This window comes from Acartia tonsa, chromosome 4 (assembly GCF_053477335.1).
Source record: "Acartia tonsa isolate MP-2025a chromosome 4, ASM5347733v1, whole genome shotgun sequence".
Lineage (NCBI taxonomy): Eukaryota > Metazoa > Arthropoda > Copepoda > Calanoida > Acartiidae > Acartia > Acartia tonsa.
Window position 1 is genome coordinate 20087310 of NC_137263.1, and position 23157 is coordinate 20110466.

Consider the following 23157-nt stretch of genomic DNA (forward strand, 5'->3'; position numbering starts at 1 on the left):
TGGTGGTTTCTCTTCCTTTCTTATGTGTCCACCACACCCAACCATTAACACACACACACACACGCTCACACACACCCTAACCAAGCCAAAGAAAAGATAATAAAGCAAGCAAATAATTATTTAGGTCTTTTTTATCAACTATGTTATATAACTATACTGTAATGGTTAAATAAATCGCATCGTATTACAGACAGCTTTCCGCGTATAATAAAATAAAAAATGATAAAATTAAGACTTATATTAATATTATGATTTTAATATTTCTGGAAAATTGGCTATCAAACTATACGATACTTGATTTTTCAATATGGCTTAGAACCGGTTTAATTATGCGGCGGACATTGATTGGCCATACTGGAACCTATAATGTTTTTTTTCCGTAATTTCATAAATATTACATTTGTTGAAGGCTATTTATAATATTTGAAACGTTATTAAGCAAATAAAATTGTAATCATTTATACAATTTCAAAAAAATAGACTATAATCTTATAGAATAAAGTGTAAAATTTGGCCACTAAATTTTTTCCCAATCCAAATAGTTAAAAAGAATATTATAATGTATGTTTTATCTATCTATAGAAATTTAGTTTTGGAAAAAAGAATTTTCTTTGATAAAATATCTCTCCGAGTATAAAATATTTAAAAATTATGATCAGTTTCTTGTAAAACTGTGCACAGTACATTTATAAACACATGACCATAATGAGTGACTACACAGCAAGGGATGTTCATCCTAGAAAAAAAACTATTTTACACCTAATATGAGGATTTTTAATTTACTTAAAGATTATGGTAAGTTTATACGTCCAACTTTATTTATAAACTTATACTTAAATTAACAAAATATTTGAGACACAGTTTTTTTCCAACGGGGATGTTTTAAATTGGCTAGCTCAATGAGGCAAAATAGTTTTTTTTAGATAAAGTATCCCTTGCTGGGTGAGTACATGGTATTTACAAAATCCTAACACATCTAAAAATACATACATATACATGCTATACATATATACAAAGCTGCTAGCAAGTTATGAAGAGTTTTAGCGTCTTAATTGATGTAGAATATACGTGGATATTATGACAGGAGAATAATTGTCGTAAATTTAGGTTGCTATTTCCCCTCGCTTTTATTGGTCGTTTAACCAGTAGAAGATGAGGGGACGTGGTAAAGGAGGGGGGTGGGGGAGATCGTTATTTTAGCCTGCTACAGAGTTCACTTTATTGAAGAACATGAAAGTCTTGTGTAAGATCCAAGTAATAATATATCCATTGGCGTCTCACAATCAAGTTGTAGAGGTTGACCTTTACCAAAATAATTATTGCCACCACCAACATTCTGGATTTTCTGACCCTCTTTTGTTCTTCATAATTGGTTAGAAAAGTTTTTAATATTAAAAAGCTATATCAAAACTGTACTTAGGGTGGTTTTTAATCTATGTAAAAAAGACGCCAAAGAATTTCTTTAATGACTAAATTGTTTGTTTTAAGATATATGAAATGTAAAACCTAATGTAAAAAATTTGAAAAAGTTAGGATTTTTAATGAAATTTCTTTTAATTACCACTATAAAAATAATCCTTTTAAAGTAGTAAGGATTTTTTGTCTGCAACCGATTGGGCATGTTAGTTTATTATTTCAAAAAGGCCTCAAAAGATAATCATCCATAAACAATTTGTATTTTACAAAGTAACATATGTATTTTACTAATAAATGCAAAATTGTATAAGTTTCTAAAAAACTAAATGTTAAAAATATGAGAGTGTTGACTAAGATTAGTGTAACAAAAGTTTGATGTAGGCCATGACTAGGACTTTTTTTTGCAGAACTCTGTCGTTGGACACTTACACATACAACAAGTAGGCAAAAACACTTTTTTCGTCAGGGAGGAAGGGGACATTGGGCTGGTTATTACACTAGTCTCCAATGTTTTCTTATTAGTAGCCTCAACAACTTTGGGGGACTTTTATTCATTTTTGATTGGTTTCTTTATTAAGCTGAGTGTCTAAATGTTTCAACAACTAAAGGGGTAATTTTGTGTACAATCATTGAGGGATGTCCATCCATTTAACGGCCATTGTCTTATCCTTAAGTTCCCTGTTTTTCCCACTATCTCTCTAGAGGACAACAGATGGAAAGAATGCAAAGATGAGAGGTATAAAATGCAGAATTGGAATGCTTTTTGCGAATTTGTCTTGGTAAATTTGCACAACAAAATATGTGTAACTATCTAAATGTATTTATTATGCACATTGCACTTAATTCTGCACTTATTCAAACTATAAAAAAAACTGAAAAGCTAAATATTTATATTTTTATAACTAGGAAAAAAGAAAATTTGCATTATTGATTTGCTAAAAATGTCAAATAAGTTCGTAATTCGTTTTTAATGACAAAATGTCGGTTTTCCTAACCTAACTTTTGAGGCTTTTTTTAGGTTAAATTAAATTATGTGAGCCCCGCTTGGCTATTACCCCACATAAGTTAGGGCTCTGCAGGGGTAAGGACTTCTTATAGACAAAAAAAATTTTCGAAAGTAACATAAAGAGAAGTCAGAAGTCAAGAAAAAATGAATTCTATGACAGAAAATGTAATATATATTAAGAAATTACTTAGTTGAAATCACTGTTTAAATCATAAGTTGACGTTCTGTTTTTCATGGTTCATATATAAAGCTCAGCTATACGCTTCAAATATTAACTTAGCTTGCAAATTTTTAAATTGACTAAATGCTGTTAGTGATATTTTTTTTAAGAAACAATGATGACAACATCTTTTAATGGACATACGGACTTCCTTGTAATGATGAGTTGCTACACTTCTTAAATCGTACCTTTCAGTTATAGGAATCATCATGCAAAGTTTAGATCGATAGGACAATTTTAACATGTCTTAATTGATCAAAAGATCTGAAGAGCGGACGTATGGACGAACCGACCCTAATTATAGAAAAGCTTCGCTTTTAAAAAGACCCAACTGTGCAAAAAGAAGGAAAACCCTATTATCTATCAGTTTTGACTGGAAAATAAATAAACAAGTAATTATTAATTTTAAAGCCATTTTGTTCTGCTTAGCGTGGCATAGTGTAGCAATTTTGCAATTTGCATTTTTCTTGCTTAATTTCAGAAATTGAGATATTGCACATGAACAAATAAGTTATTTTTAATTTTTGTTCATTTTATATTTCAATATTTTTAAAGAACTTTTTTGCTATCGTTTTACTTTTAATGATAATTATATAATATTATCCTCATATAAAAGTGTAGCTTCTCACAGGTCCTTGAAAGGTTTATACCTATTTTAGGAAAATTTACTCCCCACCCACGAATTAATTTCCCACTCCAAAATTTTTTTTTACTTTTAAAAACTAAATTTAAAAATGGGGGGGGGGTCGAATTCAACCCACACCACTCCAATTACACATAGAGGCCTTTATTATATTGAAGAAAAATTTATATTTATATCTTGTGTGGAAATAAAATTGTTTTTAGAAGCATTATCCCTATGATCTCTGAGTAAAAGAAAATTATATTGAAGTTATTTATTACAGGAAATCTTAAGTATGAAAATATTGAGAGAAAAAACTTTTTTGTGAAGTATATACCCCTGAATGGTAGGTGCAACAAGACAAAATCAGTCATGGCTATCCAAACATGACATAAAAATCACTGCAAGCTACACAGCATTATATCTAGATTAACTCATACCATTTTCAAAGCCAATCAAAAAGATTAAAATTTTTCCCTTATTATATAAATTACATGAAAATTTGCCGCTATTGTTAATATACTTCAATATTACATAAAAACGCAATATTTTTATAATTTTGGTAGCGAAGCTACTCTATAATTAGAAATGTCAGTAAGTCTCTCTCCCTGTATATGGTTCTAATTAACATATAGAATATATCAAAATTTATAATACGATGCTATACATGATTTTTCATTAAAGTAAAGTATTAAAGCCTTTATTATCTATAAACCTACTCATACATATATGTTGTATATATTTATACTGATATAAAAAGGTATATCTGGAAAATAAAAGTGTAAAACCAAAGGTATATCTAATACATAAATATTATCTTTACATTTAAACTTTCAAACTTTACTATAAAGTTTTATATCATAACACTGGTCTGTGCTTCTTTTACAACAAACATGTAATATAACACTTTCTTATTCCAGGGAAGAAAACATTGGCAATATCCTTTTTTAGCAAGCATAGCACTAAAAAACCCACCCTCCTTAATTTTACCTTTAAAAATAAGTTGTATTAGGTAAGGCTAAGTTAATTAAAACTTTAGAAGACCAAAAATTACTAGACATAAACATAGACGTCCAAGGGTGGGGGTAAAGGGGTATTTACCCCCACAAAATTTAAAAAAAATACATTAGATTACCCCACTCAAAACCCCCATTTTACCCCCCTCTAAACAAAAAGCTTGGACGTCCCTGGACATAAATGCTAGTACCCCTGGTTACCAATATGATGTGAAATAGGGCTGTGGGGTAAAATTGTTCTCTCCTAGTAAAATACGGGATTCCACCAAATTAGAGTAATTGAATGATCATACAATTTTACTTTTTTCCAGTATCGTATAATATAAAGTTGTAATATTATTTTATGAAGCAAAAGAGTTATGAAATAGCTTAGGGAAGCTTCTTAGGGGAAGGGGGTTGAACTTTTTTGACTGCTCCCTTATTTACAACTAAGGCCTTGCCCCTATACTAGTTTGCATAATAAGCAAATAAATAAACAAATATTTTATTAAAGAACAAAATCAATATTATTGAAAGCCAAGATAACATTAAAGAATAATAATATGCCAACAACCATAAAGAATAATGGTCCAACACTTATGGATAATAGAACTTGGATGGCAAGGCTGAAGAAATAATTTATAAACACTTTGCATAAAAAAAAACTACACACGCGCAGCCACCATTATTAACAATGAGAGAGCTTCGAAAAAAATGAGCACAAACTGGTAAATCATGTCAAATATATTTGAGGCTTGTCAGTCTATTTGCATGACAGCTTCCAAGTATAAATTTCAAAGGACTGAAGGATGGATGAAATATTTATGAACTCAGATATATTTGCGCAGAGGGTGGAGAAGGGAGGGGATATACATACATGGACAATTTTTCTTTCTATGGGTGGTGGGTGAGTGAAGGGAGGGAGGGAGGGAGTCAATCTCCTTGTGAATTGACGTGAAGGAAAGTCGGACAGATTTGTAAAAAGATTTACTTGAGATTTTTGCAAGTATCTCTCACACAGGACAGCTTCAAATATTCTTAAATTACCCACACACACACACACACATACACACACCCTGCCACACACACCCCCATTTGCAAAAAAATTGGTCACAGCAAGGTAATTGATTAGGCCAATAAAGTATTAAAATATTGAAATATACAAGACAATAATTTTAATGGCGGATTCTGATTTGTAATAAATGTGCTCTATGCATGCGTATAATTAATAATTGAAAACACCATCATAAAAAAGTAATATAATATCTTTAATATCAAAGTAGTAGGTTGTGTGTATGTCTAAATTTCTTAAAAATAGCAGGTTTTAATTTTAAGAAAAACTTTGTATCTGCCACAATTAGGTTTTAGGCTATTTCCGCAAAAAAGTTAACATTCTAAAGTGCAATTTTCAACAAAATAACACTTGAGGTTTGGGGCGCGGCCAAAGTTAATTGAATCCTACCTTACTAAATATTTGACAAAGTCACATTTTGATTATGTCAACAATTATAATGACCTCCGAATTGAGCTACATGTGATAAAAATGTGTCTAATGGGGGTTGCACCCGGTAACACAAGTTGTAACCCCGCGCCCTACGCGCGGACGCTATAAGACGGAGTGCCACCGCTAATTTGCGCTGCTGCGCCACGCAATACACGCGCCGCTCAACCTGTAACTCCGGAGGGGGGGTTGATTTGATTTCACTGATTAACGGTCAAATCTAGACTAGTGGCGAAAAGAGGAATATGAAATATTTAAGATAAAGAATTAGGGAGAGTGAATAGATATAGAATATATGTGGATATTATGACTGGGAAGAATTGTCTTTAATTTAGCTTGCTCGTTAATTGGTTAGTTCATTAATCCAGTAGTTAAGGAGGTATGGGGTAGAAGGGGAGAATAGTTATTTTAGCCTGCTGCAAGATTCACTTTATTAAGGAACATAAAAATCTGATGTAATATCCAAGTAATAATATATCCATTGGAGAGAGAAATATCATGTGTTGCTATTCCCCTCCCCTTTACCTACAAAATTTTATCGAGATCGCATCTTTTTAGCATCATTTTTACGCATTTTTTGTGCTTAACAAAACTAAGGAGTAGTATTTGATAGTTATTTATCGCTTATTATTATAGACAGCTATTTGCAGATATGAAAATGAAAAATTATATGATTTTAAAATTATTTTTTGAGTTTTGTTTTAATATTCGTGAAATAGTCTATAATTACGATGCTATATATGATTTTTCAGTCAATTCAGAGTCAATTATGTCCATACGTTACTGATAGCTCTGATCATTAATTTATGCATCTTATAATCGTCATACTGATTTTAAACTTGTTTTAGTGATTCTTGTAACTTGGTACATGTTTATGGCATTCTCACTCTGTACTTGTTACTGTTCGTTTGTTAAGCTTTGCTGCCATAGATTTATTTATTTATCTTGAATGTAATGTATTATTTTTATGCAAAAAACTTGCTTAAAACTTTACAAAGTTATGATGTAAATATTTTACATATTAAGCATAGTATAATTAGCTAAATGAAATATCAAATTGATATATAACCTTACTGGCATTTATCCTAAAATTATGCACAAAAAGATGCTATTTGGACGCCTAATATTTGTAATGTGTTTGATATGTTGTGCTTCAGAGAGGTGTGTGTAGAAATGTATTGAATGACATTTACCCTCTGCAAAGTTGGGTGGATGAATATGTTGGCCTTTAGTAAAGTGATGATATCTATTCCAGCTTATGGTTTTGAAACCGATTAATATCCGCTGGATGAGATCCGGTTCTCAGCCAGACTGCAAAATTATGTATAGTAACTAATTAGAGACAATTTTCCACGAATATTAAAATATAAATCATAAAATTAATACCAATATTGTAATCATAATTGGAGATGTACATTAATATATTGTGCTTTGTATTATCTTATCCATTATGATCCCTTAAAAAGAATTTATTTTCTGAATTAACAACTTTTTGAATATAATTTACGTCTACAAATTTAATATTTGCACATACGATGATATCAATGAAAAATTATTATATCATATTCATAATGGCAAAAATTATATCAATGCAACATGTAGTAAGAAAAACTGTAATCATTGTTTAAGCATTTGTAAGCATTTCAAGTGAGCAGTAGCATTTTCCTCCACCCAACTATCTCAGCTCAGAAAGCATCAAATCTAAGATAAAGTTTTTTCGTGTATAACTGGCCAGTCAACTATTAAATTGTCGTAACTGCACTAGAAATGCCAAACTTTTTAAGTACGCAGAGAACAATAAATCTTTATTTTATGCTTAGAAATGGAAGCAAATATGCCCAATCAAACCTGGAATCATTAAATCGACGGCGTTTGATTTTATTGGTCTGCGCAACTTATTAAAAGTTGTATTTGCTGACAAGGTATCGACTTGTTATCGGAGGGGGATTGATTTTATTTAAAATTCAAGGATCTAAATTGATAAGACAATGGCCGATAAATTGATGTACATCTCAAATGATTATTCAGTTATAAATCTTTCTCAACCCAAATGATGATACACAGAATTAACTCTTCTGTATACTAAAAATAGTGTTTAATTAACCAACCAATCAAAATTCAATATAGTCCTGAAAGTTGTTAAGCCAACGAATAAGAAAACGTTATTATAAAACTTTGGGGACTAGTGTAATAAACAGACCATTGTCCCCTCTCTCTTTCTCTGTTGAAAATTAGTAGAATTTTGAAGAAGAAAAATGCTTTTATGTTAACTAATATTGCTGAAATATCGACAACAAAAGTTGGGTTTTACTTTGATCCAGAAAACGTAATTATTTCTAGTTATTAGCACGCTCTAAAGGTCAAAAATAATTACAAAACTAAATTAAAGAAAATTTGTTGAGAATTATTGGAAGACGACCAAAAGTAAAGTAAAAAAATAGATGTAAGCTACGCTTCTCTGAAATGTAAACATACTATTTACTTATAAATCTTCTTATAACTGCCCTGCCCACTTTTTAACAAGGACAATAAGGTTTATAAGTAGCGCAGAAACAACAAAATTCTAACATTTTGGCGTGAATTAAGAACTGGCATAATGTTACAAAGAAAAGGCTATGGGCTAATTTAGAAAATGTTAAATTAAATTGTAAGTTAGTGTATTTGCGCGGCTAAACATCTGTTTGTACAGAAATGAATTTAATATTACTTGGATCTTATACCAGATTATCATGTACTCTAATAAAGTGAAACTTATAGCTGGCTAAAATAACGATCCCTCATCCCCTCCTATTAGATGAACTAACTGACCAATAATTGATGTTAATGTTAGCATCCTAAATTGACTACAATTTTTCCCCTGTCATAATATCCACGTATATTCTAAATCCATATGTACAGGCTATACTCAAGTCTAAATACATACAGACGAATGGACATATCAAAGTTAAAGAGTAGATGTGCTCCTAAAAACTAATTCCGTGTTTAGAAATTAAGTTGCCACACCTCAAATTTTGAGATATCTCAACATTATTTTTGATTAGATCATTATTGAGAACATCGGCTCTATATGTGTAGACATTTTATACAACTTATATTATCCATCATTTTATATTATTTTTTTTAAGCGAAGCGTTTTTATTATTAGGGTCTGTACGCCTTGTACGAAACAGTTAGCTCTTTTCGTTAATTTAGGCATGTTAGAAATGTCCTTTAGATTTCAAACTTTAAGTTATGATTCATGTAACAGGTGGGTGCGAATTAGAATTTTGCAACAAATTTATGTACAATTTTGTTTAGACTTACAAATTAATGTTCTTAACAAATACAGATAAAATATTGGGGGTGTAATTTTTGTTTAAGTGATAGAAAATTGTCCTTATAACTTGTCAAAAAAAATTCTAGGTTTTAAAAGGAAGGATAGGTTTTTTACTTCAACAGTGGCTTGGACTATAAAAATATTTACATAATAAGTTTTCAAAATAATTTGCGTAACACTTAAAACTCATAATATGTTTTAAACTAGGATAATTATACAGGGATATTATATTGATTAGACAATAGCCGATAAATTGATGTACATTCATAATGATGTTTCTCAAAATTACCCCTTAATTCTGTAGATTAATATTAGTGGTTGAAACGTATGAATAATCAACTTAATAAATAACCAATCAAAATTCACTGAAGTCCCCAAAGTTGTTAAGCCAAAACTTTGGCGGCTAGTGTAATAAACACCCCATTGTCCCCAAAACAGATTTGCATGTCCCCAGTCTCTGATAATTATGTCCAAAAGAAGCGCAGTAATAAAAAGCCTATACAATTTTTAATGCAAGAAAATTATAGTTAAATTTCGACAGATACTACTAATAGATATATTACTATACAATTTTAAGAATATTTGGACCGGCGGACGGCTAGCTCATATACCCCATTGTAGAGTAGCTGCGCTAATAATAAATGACAAGCTTTGCATACATACATACATACATAATAAGAATGTAGAATGAAGTTTATTGATTACTCGCGACGAAAACAATACACAAATCAATTTTCACTGGGTCACTCCTTTCAAACTGTTCAAAAAGAACACACACATACAATGTAAAATATATAAATATATATTAACACTAGCTAAGCACTGATATATATCCCTCCTTCCTATGTATTGAATATCAGGGATCTAAAGGGATAAGATAATGGCCAATAAATTGATGTTCATCCCCAATGATGATACATAAAATTACCCCATCTGTGGATTATAATTATTGGTTCAAACGTTTGGACCAACGAAAGGAACCAACCAATCAAAATTCAATAAAAGTTCCCAAGGTTGTTAAGCCAACGAATAAAAATCGTTATCATAAGACTTTGAAGACTAGTGTCCCCTTCCTCCCTGGTTGAATATATAAACTAAGTAAAGCATAGTACATACAAATATGTCATTGTCAAAACTTGAATTACTGGCAAAAAAAATCCAGCAAGAAGGATTCACTTCACTTTGCAAAGGCGACGTGTGACGTCTCATTAATGAAATTGGGGAGAAACAAAAATGTGGACAAAAAAGGTGAAACTTATAGCTTTAAAAGTCTTACTTGCTGATAAATTAAGCAGTTTGAAGTGTATGTAGTGTATATACGTGTGTCTGTCTGACAATATTATCTTGATCTATCCCAGGACTCAACTATTATATCAAGACTGGTCTCACAACATCGTCGGATGAAATCCTGACATTTTCATTTGACCCGAAAGCAACAGCGGTTCACGCATCAGTATATATATATATGTATATTTAACAATTTTAACAAATGTAAATGGGTATCTAACTATAATAAATAGTGGTATGACCAGTAGTTGAACTATTACAGCACAACCTTTAATATAATACTGCGAGGCAAGTATTATTTCTGACCCATCCACACCTTTAACCACTCCTATATGAGCATCTCCATACCCTTTCACATCATTACCCACCGCTTCATGTCTCTCTTTAGGGCAGGCAGAACCATGAAAAAAAAATCACACTCGCTCCACACTCACACACCTTATAAGTGCGTCTCTTCTTACATATATATAATATATAAAGATACATATGCCGGACAATTTCATCTCTCTTCCCCCTTTCCCACATACATATATATTTATCTCACTCTTTTTTCTTGAGAACACATCTAAAAAAAAAGAAATTACCTCTGGTTTTCTCGCATCTCTTTAGTTTACACTGCATTTGAAACTGTAGTTAACACATATGTATATATATGTTTGGTGTCTTAGGGCTACAATATTCTCTGGAGAGGGGTAGCGGGTTCAACTCACGCCAGATGACGTTTTCTCCTGTTTTTTTTAGTTTTTAGAAGCTGTGCCCAGATTAGATTTGTAACAGTATTTTCTTTTGTAAAGACAGTTTAACACAAGGTTGAAGATGAGGTGATATATAAATGTAAGAATGGTAAAAATCACGGGGCCGGGATACTTGGCGTAAAATATAAAATTGACAGTGGACAAGTGGCGTTTTTTTTAGCACGGGGGGGTCAAGTCAATGGAGCGTTTGTTGGAGACTTTTGGGGGTGTAGTTTTATGACAGTAGTTGTAACAATGTTTCGGATCCTTTTAGTAGACTTGCCCTGCAGGTAAGGTATTCCGTGGCCACAACACCACAGCAGCAAAAAAAGATTGGAGGGAATAAGAATCACACATTAGTTGCACACAGTTTGAAGAGGGAGTGTAGGACTGACTACTAGAGTGACTGTTTTGTGTTGTGGTGGGTGTTCCACAGTGCGTCCACACCACTCCACAATTTTAAACAACAAGAAGGAAGAGTGAGTAGTGAGCCCAATATTGATTGAGGACGGATCAAGAGGGCGGGGGAGGGAGGGGCTGGTGGGAGGAGAGGGCTGGGCCCAGGCCACGGAGAGGGCCGGGCCCAAGGGAAGCACAAGGTGTAAGGTGTGGGGACTGGAATATATAAACTCGGAGGCCCCCCCTCTCTATACTAACAAAACCTTAATTTAGAAATGTGAGTGTGTGTGTGTGTGTGAGTGTGTGTGTGTGTGCATGAGTGTGTGTGTTCAAGTTTGGATTGTAATTAGAAAATGAAGAAAAGTTCTCTGAGAGGAAAGGAAGGTAGGTATTGTCTTTCTGTCGGTAGTTCTCTGAAATTTTTTTTTACATTTTTGTACATTTAAGAATTATATTGTATTTGGTAGAATTATAAATTTTTACAATTTAAATAAAAAAAATATAATTTAATACGTTTTGGACGTATTTTAACGCAAGGTTGATTAGAAGGAGGGTCAGAAATACTCCGTATAAAACCCTTGCCCTTAACACCACCCCTCCCCACCCACCCCGCCTTCTTCTCCGCCCTGGCAACTGCTGGAACATGAGGTTCCCGTACCTGTTTATGCCTCTCAACCCCCCCCCCCCCCCGACACTCCGCCCCCCTTCTTTCTTGTAATATTGCTCCGACCATAACTCTTAAATTACCTCTCATCTCTCTCTCTCTCTCTCTCTCTCTCTCTCTCTCTCTCTCTCTCTCTCTCTTTTCTCTCTCTTTCTCTCTCTCTCTCTGCTACCATTCGTATATACTAGACAAAGCCCCTCTTTTTTTTGACAATCATGATGAAGCATCTTGGTGGTTTTTGCGCGTCTCCTCTTTTCAAAAGATTTCGGCCACTTCAACTTCTGTGATGTCAATTAGTTTCCTACTCATTAACTCCAATTACTTGACACTTACTACAAAAAAAAAGTTTATTCTTAACATTTTCTCTTTTCTCAAATTCCAGCGTTGCGGACCATTCGCCTTTTAGGATAATTAGATCTTATAACTCGACAAAAATTAGTGTAGCTACTCAAAAACATAATTTTTGTGTGTTGTGTATCCATTTAACTTTTTTTTCAGCAGGCTCCAAGTCATTATGTAGGGCTCTGATGATGGATCTACCTATCTGTAATGTCCAGTACTTGAGTATTGTGTATCTATTTAACTTTTTTTCTGCAGGCTCCAAGCTTTTATGCAAATCTCTAATGATGGATCCACCTATCTGTAATGTCCAGTACTTGAGTATTGTGTATCTATTTAACTTTTTTTCTGCAGGCTCCAAGCTTTTATGCAAATCTCTAATGATGGATCCACCTATCTGTAATGTCCAGTACTTGTGTATTGTGTATACATTTAACTTTTTTCAACAGGCTCCAAGTCATTATGTAAGGCTCTAATGATGGATCCACCTATCTGTAATGTTCAGTACTTGTGTATTGTGTATCCATTTAACTTTTTCAGCAGGCTCCAAGTCATTATCCATCTACTTAATAAGATTTTTTAGGCAGCGCAGCTACTCTATAATAATTTGTGTTGGTTCTGATCTTCCCTTACAATAGTGTGTTTTTTCAGGGATCTAAAGAGATAAGGCAATGGCCATAAATTTATGTACATCCCCAATGATGATACACAAAATTACCCTTTTTGTAGATTAAAATTAGTGGTTGAAACGTTTGAAGACTTAACTTAATTGACCAACCAAATCAAAATTCACTAAAGTCCCCAAAAATGTTAAGCCAACGAATAAGAAAACGTTATTATAAATCTTTGGGGACTAGAGAAATAAACAGCTTATTGTCCCATCTCTCTGTCTGGTGTTCTGTCCTTACTCTTTAAATGACAAAAAATTATCTCATCCAGTTTTCTTCTAAGTTTTTAAAAATAAAACCAAAATGGCTTTGCTTCCATTACACATAAGCGTCCTTGACTAAAGTTAATTTTTCACCAAGACAACAAGGCTCTACTACCAGTGGACCTAATCGTCCCCATCCAAAGTTAATCTTGCAGTAAGACAAGCAAACCAACATTCTCATTAATATCAAGAATAGAAAAGAATAGTTTTGTTCTACAGAGCAGGGAAGGAGGGAGGGGACAATTGTGGTTAAATCAATTAACAATAAATTGCCAACCCGTGGCAATAAAGTAAATGATAGCGTACCGTATTACTGTCGGGTTCGTGTCTGGTCCACACAACGTCATACCAGAGACGTTAAAAACGGTACGCACTGCTGCTATGTCTGGCATGCGACACTAATAGTAAAATTAGGGAGAATGCCTTGGTCAATAAACAGGCGCAACTCATTACAATGCACAGTTAGGACTTTTCAGACAAAGGTCGTGCAATCAAATGGTTGGTTGACTGTTTGGAAGTTACTTAACCTAATATCCTTAGGTGTTAGAGTATCGCATTCAATCACACGCGGATGATGCTCTGGATTCTCTAGATGATCACTTGTAATCGAAGGAGAATCCCTTCCAAGGAAATATTAATATCCACATAAAAATAGAAAAAAGATTAATTTATTATCCATTATCTATCCATGCATCCCTGTCTACATAAAGAGGCAGCTCAGGCAAGTTGAAGTGTTTCTAGACTAAGATCATTAGGAGATTAGGAGAGAATAGTTTATCACATCGTATTATAGACAGCTTTCCGCAGAAATTTAAATATTTTGTTAGCCCTAAGAGGCTGAAGGGCCGGGCTAACAAGACTGTGTCATTCATTATATGAAGTTTATTTTGATATTTGTAGAAAATTGTCTGTAATACTATGCTATACATGATATTTTTCAGTATGGCTCAGAACCGGTTCTAATCCACTGGATATTAAGCCATACTGGAAAAGAATATTTCATCCTTCCAGTTATCAAAGACGGGACGCAATCAAAGGCGTGCAGAGGGGTGTACCCCCCCTAAAAAAACAAAATTAGGTGGGTTAGATCCCCCCCCCCCATTCCTCTACATACCACTTGACAAGGGTCTAACTCTACACCCCCCCCCCCCTCCAAAAAAAAACACAGCTTAAATAAGAAATATTAAGGAAACTTCCTTACATAAAAAAATCATTCTCGAGTTACACAATTTTGCAAAACGGAGAATGGAATTTTTCAAACTTAAAGATAAATAATTATTTAATACAGTTTGTCTGCAAAAATTGTACTATTCATACACTCAAGGTTCTTTTTTTCGCGAAACAAGGATGACAACATTCACAAAAACAAAGCTCTAAAATAAGACATGAGAACCAACGAACAATTACACTTGTAGAGTGTCAGAACTTAATATGCAGAATTAAAAAAAAAATGTAAGTAAAAGTGTAACAAAATTACCTTAATATAGGATACTATCTGAGGACAGGATTACATTTTTTAACTTTTGTTTATAGAGATGCTTCGCTCATTATATTATACCTTCTTGTCCTAGGAATCATTAATCCAAAATTTAGATATTCATAAAAAATTAACAAAAAAGGTGAAACTTTCTAAAAACAATTAAAGAGTTGCAACACTTTCTAAAGAAGGTGTATCAACTTTTTTTTTATAGCTAGCCGGTTCTTTTAGTAAGTAGTAGATGTAAAATTTTTAATAGAATTCAGATATGCAATCGGTTTTTTTGTAGACCTCTTATTTTTTAAGTAATTTAAGTTTTTTAAAAAAATAATTAAGTCGGTTTTAAGGTACTAAAACGCAACAAAATAAAAGAAGAAAATGGTCAGTAAGAACAAAAATAGTAAGATCTTTAATTTGACACCTTACTTTTAAAATTCTGTTGAGTAATTATTGAAAAAATCTATTTTTTTAACCTCGGTTTAATAAAAACTTTAGACCTAAATATTTTCTCAAACAGACATAAAAAACATGGGTTCATATATACCTTTAGAATCAGAAAAATATTACGAATCCATTGTAAGCAAAATTGAAAAAAAGTAAAAAAATTAAAAATTAAACAAATGGCCAATTGTATTTTTTGTTCAGGCAACACTATCGTCTTCCCTTTTTTACCCCCTCTTTACCCCCTTCCCATTTTTATACTCAATTCAAGAATTAAGACGTTGCCTGTACAATATAATATGATATTTTCATATAATTCCTTTTATTGTAGTTTATATACTATATTGTAAACTTTTTTTTTCAATTTTGCTTACAATGAATTCGTAATATTTTTCTGATTCTAAAGGTATATATGAACCCATATTTTTTTATCTGTGAAATAATAAAATTAAGTTCAAAGTTTTTATTCTCGTGGGTTTAAAAAAATCGATTTTTTCAATAATTACCTGACAGAATTGAAAAAGTAAGGTGTCAAATTAAAGATCTTACTATTTTTGTTCATAATGGCCATTTTCTTTCTTTTTTTTGTTGCATTTTAGTACCTTAAAATCGACTTAATTTTTTTTTTTAAACTTAAATTACTTAAAAAATAAGAGGTCTACAAAAAAACCAATTGCATATCTGAATTCTATGAAAAATTTTACATCTACTACTTACTAAAAGAACCGGCTAGTTATAAAAAAAAAGTTGATACACCTTCTTTATTAAAAACAAACTTAAATAATTGATCATATAAAAATATTATAGATTAAGACAATTAATTTCATTAATCTATTGTGTAGAAATTGTAATGGCTAATCAATTAAAATACTTTTATAAGGGTGTGTGTCTTTCTGTTTGTGTGTGTTTGTTTGTATGAGTGTGTAAGTGTGTGTGTGTTATGCATATAATATTTGAAGATGACCAAGCCCATCTAAGTTCTCTCTTCTCTGTATAAAATACCAAAATATGTCGAAATAGTTTGGTGTAAAGAAGATGGTAGACTTATTGCAAAGTCTGTTTTATTTAGGGCTCGGCACCCGCCCGATTGCAGCCGAAAGAAGAATAAAGCCATGCAGCTTGATGCAGGGCAGCTACATTCAAGCCTTAGCGGCTATGAGCAACATTAATGGATATTGATAGGGGAATATTTGTCAATTTAGCTTGTTAATATTGACCTCATTTGTTCGTCATGCAGAAGGAAGGGATAGGATGAGGAGCACAGCTGTTTTAACAAGATGCGAGAATTAATTAATTAGAGTACATAAAAAAATGGTGCAACATCCAAGTAATAATACATCGATTGCAACGGGCTAAACATAAAGCAAGATATCTTTCCGGCTTGAAGTGCTGCTGAAAAAATTAACAACTGGCCATATGACACAATTGACCGCAGGTTGAGAATCATCCTCAAATCTACGCGGCTGACTCACGGCTGCGGATTTCTATTATACATCAGGGAACTTAAGGGATAGGACAATGACCGATAAATTGATCCCAAATGATGATATACAAAATTACCTCTTCTGTAGACCTCAATTAGTGGTTGAAATATTTGGACACTCATATTGATAAACAAACCAATTAAAAATCAAAGTCCACAAAGTTGTTAGACCAACGAATAAGAAAACGTGACTATAAAAGTTTGGCGACTAGTATTATAAGCAGCCCAATGTCCCCTCCCTCCATGATTATACATGTTCAGACAGACGTGAACTTGTAACTTTTGTGTGTGTTTTATTTGCATTTATGCATAAGATAATCAACATTACCGTTTCATGTTTTAAATACTTTTTAATTTAAAAATAATACTTGAAAAAAAGTAAAATGTTGCCAACTGTAGTCGTTGACAGTTGGTAGAAACCCAACATACCAGGGAAGAAGGGGACATTGGGGCTGTTTATTACACTAGTCGTTTTCTTAATCGTTTGCTTAACAAATTTGGGGACTTTTTATTAAATTTTGATTGGTTTGTTTATTAAGTTGAGTATCTAAACGGTTCAAACACTAATTATAATTTACAAAGGGAGTAATTTTGTGTTTCCTCATTGGGTATGTTTGGATACTCAAATTATTAACCCAACCAATCAAAATTCAATAATAGTCCCTAAGGTTGTTAAGCCAACGAATAGGAAAACACTATTGGAGACTAGAATAATAAACAGCCCAATGTCCCCTCCCTCCCTGCCAACACACACACACACACAACATAACACTTGAATTCAGCGTGAATTTCAAAAATGTTGTTTTGCTTCTTTAACTTGTCATTCTTACATATTCACAGAGCTAAGCAGGGGACAATTATTTAATAAATCTACAACCCTTTCATCCCCCAATATTGTTGCCATATACAGAATTACAAACAAAATAATTTGACGGGAAGATTAAATAAACATCCATTGTCCTGTACGTCCATGTTTCCCTGTAAATTCAAGTTTACACTCTCTTCAAAATTGTCATTTATTATATTTTAATCAATATATTATTACTTGGATGTTGCACCAGATTTTTATGTACTCTGATAAAGGGATGCTCGCAGCTGGCTAAAATACAATACCCCCCATCCACCTCCTCCCCTCCTTCTGTATGAACGAAGAGGATAAACGAATTCCATATTAGAAGGTTAAATTGACTTCAAAGTTTTCCCTGTCAATATATCCAGATATATTCTACATCCATTATTTTAGCATGGCTTTTTCTAATCCATGTATGACACTCCGAGGTCGCTAAAATGCGTTCACTGGATTAATGTTGAAATAAACGCGAAGTAATTATTCATACAGTAAGGGAGGGGATGTTTATTAAACTAGTCCCCAAAGTTTTATAATATCAGTTTCTTATTCGTTGGCTCATCAACTATTAAGACTTTTATTGAATTTGATTGGTTGGTTTAGTAAGTTTAGTGCCTAATCTTTTTGACTACTAACAGTTATCTACAGAAGGGGTAATTTTGTGTATCACCATTGGGGATATACATAAATTTAAAAACTATTGTCTTATCCCTTTAAATACCTGAAAAACTGCTTAAATACAGGAAAATATTTAAGGACATACTTACATTTTCAGGACTTCATTATAGAGATGCTTCGCTTTTAGCATTATACTTTTTTGTCCTAGGAATCAGTATTCCAAAAATCAGATCAATCGGATAATTTTATCATATAAAAATTTATTGTAAAAAAGTAAAATAATCACAATATTTTAAAAGGACGTACGAACTTTCCGGTAACGATCATTGCTTTTCTACGCTTCCTACATCTTACCTAACTGTTATAGGTAAAGTTTTTGATATCGGTAGGACAATTCTTACATATCGAAATTAATGAAAAAAGCTAACCGCTATGGATGCCCGGACCTTTAATATAGAAAATCTTCGCTTTTTAAAAAATTTCACCGAACAAGGATATTATGTCAAGTATGCCAGGAAACAGAGAGATACGTAGCTGTATTACGTACCTACGTCATCATCCTATCACATGAAAAATGATTCATTTCCCATCCACACACATACAGTTTCAGGTACAGGCTTGTGCCAAATAACTTTGCCTTCACCCACCCACACACACACACTCACACGCTACATACATACAACATGGCACACACACACGTAAAAGATCACACCCCTTACTAACTTACCCCCTTTTAAAAGCGAAGCTTTTAAATAATTAGGGTCGATCGTCCGTCGGTAGCGGTTAGCTCTCTTAGTTCATTTAGACATGTTAGAATTGTCCTAAAGCTTTGCATGATGATTCCTTGGACGATATATCAAGCGTAGCAACTCTATAATCGTTACCAGAATGTCACGTTAACTTTAAACAAGCTGATTTTTGGAATACTGATTACTATTACACAAGGTACAATGTTATATGCGAACAATCTCTAAATTCAAGTCCTAAAAATGTAAATAATGTCCTTACACACTACACAGTATTCTGTATTAATACAGTTTTGCAACAATTTTGTTTAGACTTACGCATTTATATTCTGTTTATTCAGTTCTGACACTCCACTGCACAAGTTATTGTTTGTTTGTCCTACCGTTTTAAAGCTTCACTTTTATAAAATATGTCATCCTTGTTTTTGCAAACGCACGTGCTAAATTTGAAAATATAGAATTTCTTACGGCTTTTAAGCATAAGTTTGACATTCCTTAACAAAAATTGTCAGTTTAGGAACAACAAGGGTGAAAACATTCAAAACCCGGAGATCAAGACAAACAAAAATTTGGTAAGATCTCACAAGTGATGATTGGCATAAACAGAAACTACTATCAATTAGCAGCCGCCTGTAAGCCTCAGGAAAATAGACCTTTGCAATTTTAAAAACTAGCTGGAAGTCTAAACATGACCTATAGTTGGCAATCCCTCTTTTTGAAAAATTTTCAAAACATCCGAACAGGTTTAATTTGAGGCTTAGTCGCAGCACGATCGGCTGCCGAATCCTGCAATTAATTCCTATATAAAAGTAACCTAATGCCTGTCTATGTGTATGTAGCTAAGGTTCTTTCTATCCGCTGAACTGATGTTATTCTCCTTTAAAGTGAAGTTTCTGATAGGTCTTGAGGTCTAGGGAATCTTTAAAATAATTTTGGGGAGTGCCCCTTTATCCTCCGAAGAGAACTCGCCCAAGAAAAAAATACATCCCTCTAAAAAATGAAATCATTTTTAAAATTTCCTAAAAATAAATCAAATGTCTATTTAATAATAAGCGGCTACACGCATAGAATCTAGGTGCTTTGTAGGGACTGAGAGAGAAGAGAAAAATGGCTTAAAACCATCCCAAGACATAAACCTGAAAATAAAAAAAAATAGCCTAAAACCATAACGGAACCTATGAATAGATTACCTAAATTAGAGAATCCGATAGGTTCAGTAGTTATTGAGATCTTAAGCTTTAACAAAAATTCCTTACTACTTTATTAAATAAAAATGGCACCATGGCCCTGTAGTGCCATCGTATAGAATATAGCAATACTTATTGAGAACAATCCTTATCAAGTAACATCCGTATACACAAAAAAAACTTGGAAGGACAAGCGTACAAAGTTAATTAAAGACTCTTAGAGCAAATGTTTATTGGTCAGAAAAAAGAGGAAGAAAAAAAATATGATAAAAAATCACAAAACCTTCATAAAAAAAATAAATGTCTTTTGCTGCATACCGACAGACAATAGTTACAAATAACAGAAAAAGTTAATTAAAGAATGGCTTCCCTTCTAAAAATTTTTAGAAAAGATTTAATATCAATTTAAAGGAACCAAAGGTTTATAACAACACCAAACAGACGGACATACTAAAATCGTAGAAAAGATCCGGTAAAGATACAGTTTATTTCCATAAGAGAATATGTTTAATAGCAAGGGAGGGAGGGGACATTAGGCTGTTTATTTCTCTTGTCCCCAAAGTCCTATAATAACGTTTTCTTATTCCTTGGCTTAACAACCTTTGAGACTTTTATTGGTTGTTTCATTAAATAGAGTTTCCAAATGTTTCAACTATTAATTGCAGTATACAGATGGGGTAATTTTGTGTATTATCATTGGAGATGAACATCAATTCATCGGCTATTGTCTTATCCCTTTAGATCCCTGGTTTAATAGTCACAATGATAGAAAGAGAAGTATATGTTTTTCCCTGAGTAACAATGTCCAAACAATAGTCTCGTCCAAATATGTTAATTTGATGACAAGAATTGATATAAGGTGCAGAGAGAGAGGGGACAATGGGCTGTTTATTACACTAGTCCTAAAAGTTTTATAATAACGTTTTTTTATTCGTTGGCCTAACAACTTTGGGGACTATAGTTGTTGGTTAATTAATTTGAGTGTTCAAACGTTTCAACCACTTAATTTAATCTACAGAAGGAGTAATTTTGTGTATCATCATTTAGGATGTACATCAATTTATCGGCCATTGTCTTATACCTTTGGATCCCTGGATATTAGGTGAGAATATATATTATATACGAGTATTCTATTTCTATCCACCCGATGCCAACATCTATGAAGAGAAAACAATAGAATATACATAATATTTATATAACATTAATGTTTCTTTATTATTGTATATCCTTATTTTCTGTAAATAATATTAGAAGCCTGCCATCCGAATAATTTTTCTCAACTTTCTTTTGATTTTGTTTAATAAATACTGTTTGTTTTCTTTTCCTTAAGTTAAGTCTCTTCTTGTGGGATAAGACAATGGACGATAAGATTATATTACAATTCATGAAAAAGAACATTGCTACTTCACTAATTTAATACTATTATTGGAAAAGCTAGGACACTGCTAGTTAGTTAAATAAGATTTTAAGCCAACAAATGAGAGAGCGTGATTATAAACTTTGAAGGCAACATTCGGGGTGCTGCCACTTTTACCACTAGCAAAAATACAACCACTGTGTTATTTTTACAAAAAGTGGGTGTGTTTTTGTCAATTTCGTTTTTAGCTGTATTTTTTTATCCACTGTCAAAGTAACACCTTTACTACTGTCAAATTCACAGTTTTGATGACACAAATGCAGTTCACGGTAAAATATTGCTGGTAAGCAATATTTCCAAAAATCTATGAATTTTAAATGCAGTAGATCCATATTTTTACATTAATAAGTATTTTAAAGTATTTCATAAGTTGTAATAGCTGTTATTGTTAAATTAATCAACACAACAATAATTCTAAACTTATTCCTAACATCCCATTATGTAAAACCCTTTTAATTCCAAGTACGGCTTTAACACGCGATATTATCTGATCATAATAATAACAAAGATTTTGAATAATTATAATTGGAGAGGGAAGCTAAGCTTTAAACAACTTTTTTGCATGTTAAAAATGGTACGAAAATTAAATTTAATAACCAAAGGTAAAATTCGAAAGAAAACTTTTAATTAAAAGAAATTATTTGAGCTATGATTTAATTTTACAATTACATACAATATTATTACAGGAAGGACAAAAATTCAGAACGGTTTGACCTAATAAGCGCATTTGAATAAATAGTAACCCAAAAGAAAAAGACTCCCTTAATCAACATCCCGTTCTTTCTACCAAGCTTTTAAAGGAGGTGGGGGAGGGTAAAATTTAATTTACCACCCATTGGATGTCCCTGTAGTCCTAAGATCATTAGACTAAAAAAAAAGAGGAAGAAAGGGTTAAGTAACTGTATCTCCCCATCGCAATCACCTTGTGGAGCCTTCCTATTGAGCCATTGAAAATCAACCAATGGTAGCGCTCATATTAACTCAGCCAAGTAGCAGCGCCAGCTTGCTTTACTTACATTTTTGGTGAATTCAACTAAGTTTTTGTTGTTTCATTGTTGTATTATTTTGAGTTTCAAACGTTTCAACCACTAATTGTAATCTACAGAAGAGGTAATTTTGAGCATCATAAATAAAATAAGATGAACATCAATTTATCAGGGATAAGGGATAGGAAACCTGGCCATTAATTAGGTCCCGGCCTAGATTCTAAAGGGATATTGCAACTTTTACCAATTCCTAATTAAATGTCGTCACTGGCGGACGCTCCCAAGTAGCTATTGCTCTAAACCAATAAAGATTGGCCTGTTTTGTACCAACCAATAACCAATTGGCGGATGAGAATATAATAAACGCGGCAATGAAAAAAATTTATCTAATCTGCTTCTAAATAAAAATAGGAATAAATAAGAAAAGGTGTTCAATCACATCTACTTAATTATCAAATCTGCCAAGAGTTTTACATTAAAAAATACCATGTATAAAAAAACAAAAATAGAGTGATTATTTTTTGG

The 23157-nt window shown here is 32.6% G+C and overlaps 1 protein-coding gene across 2 annotated transcripts in view; it reads right to left on the reverse strand.

The window, feature by feature from the left end:
- LOC145316372 (uncharacterized) overlaps positions 1-11496 on the reverse strand; it is a 41183-nt gene extending 29687 nt beyond the window's left edge. Inside the window, exon 1 of one of the 2 annotated variants that reach the window (XM_080156822.1) lies at positions 10948-11496. The gene's annotated coding sequence lies outside the window, so the exon portion shown is untranslated. Of the gene's footprint in view, positions 1-10352; positions 10632-10947 lie in introns of those variants that run through there. The other variant, XM_080156823.1, reaches the window with a different exon arrangement.
- Between the last annotated feature and the right edge of the window lie 11661 nt (positions 11497-23157).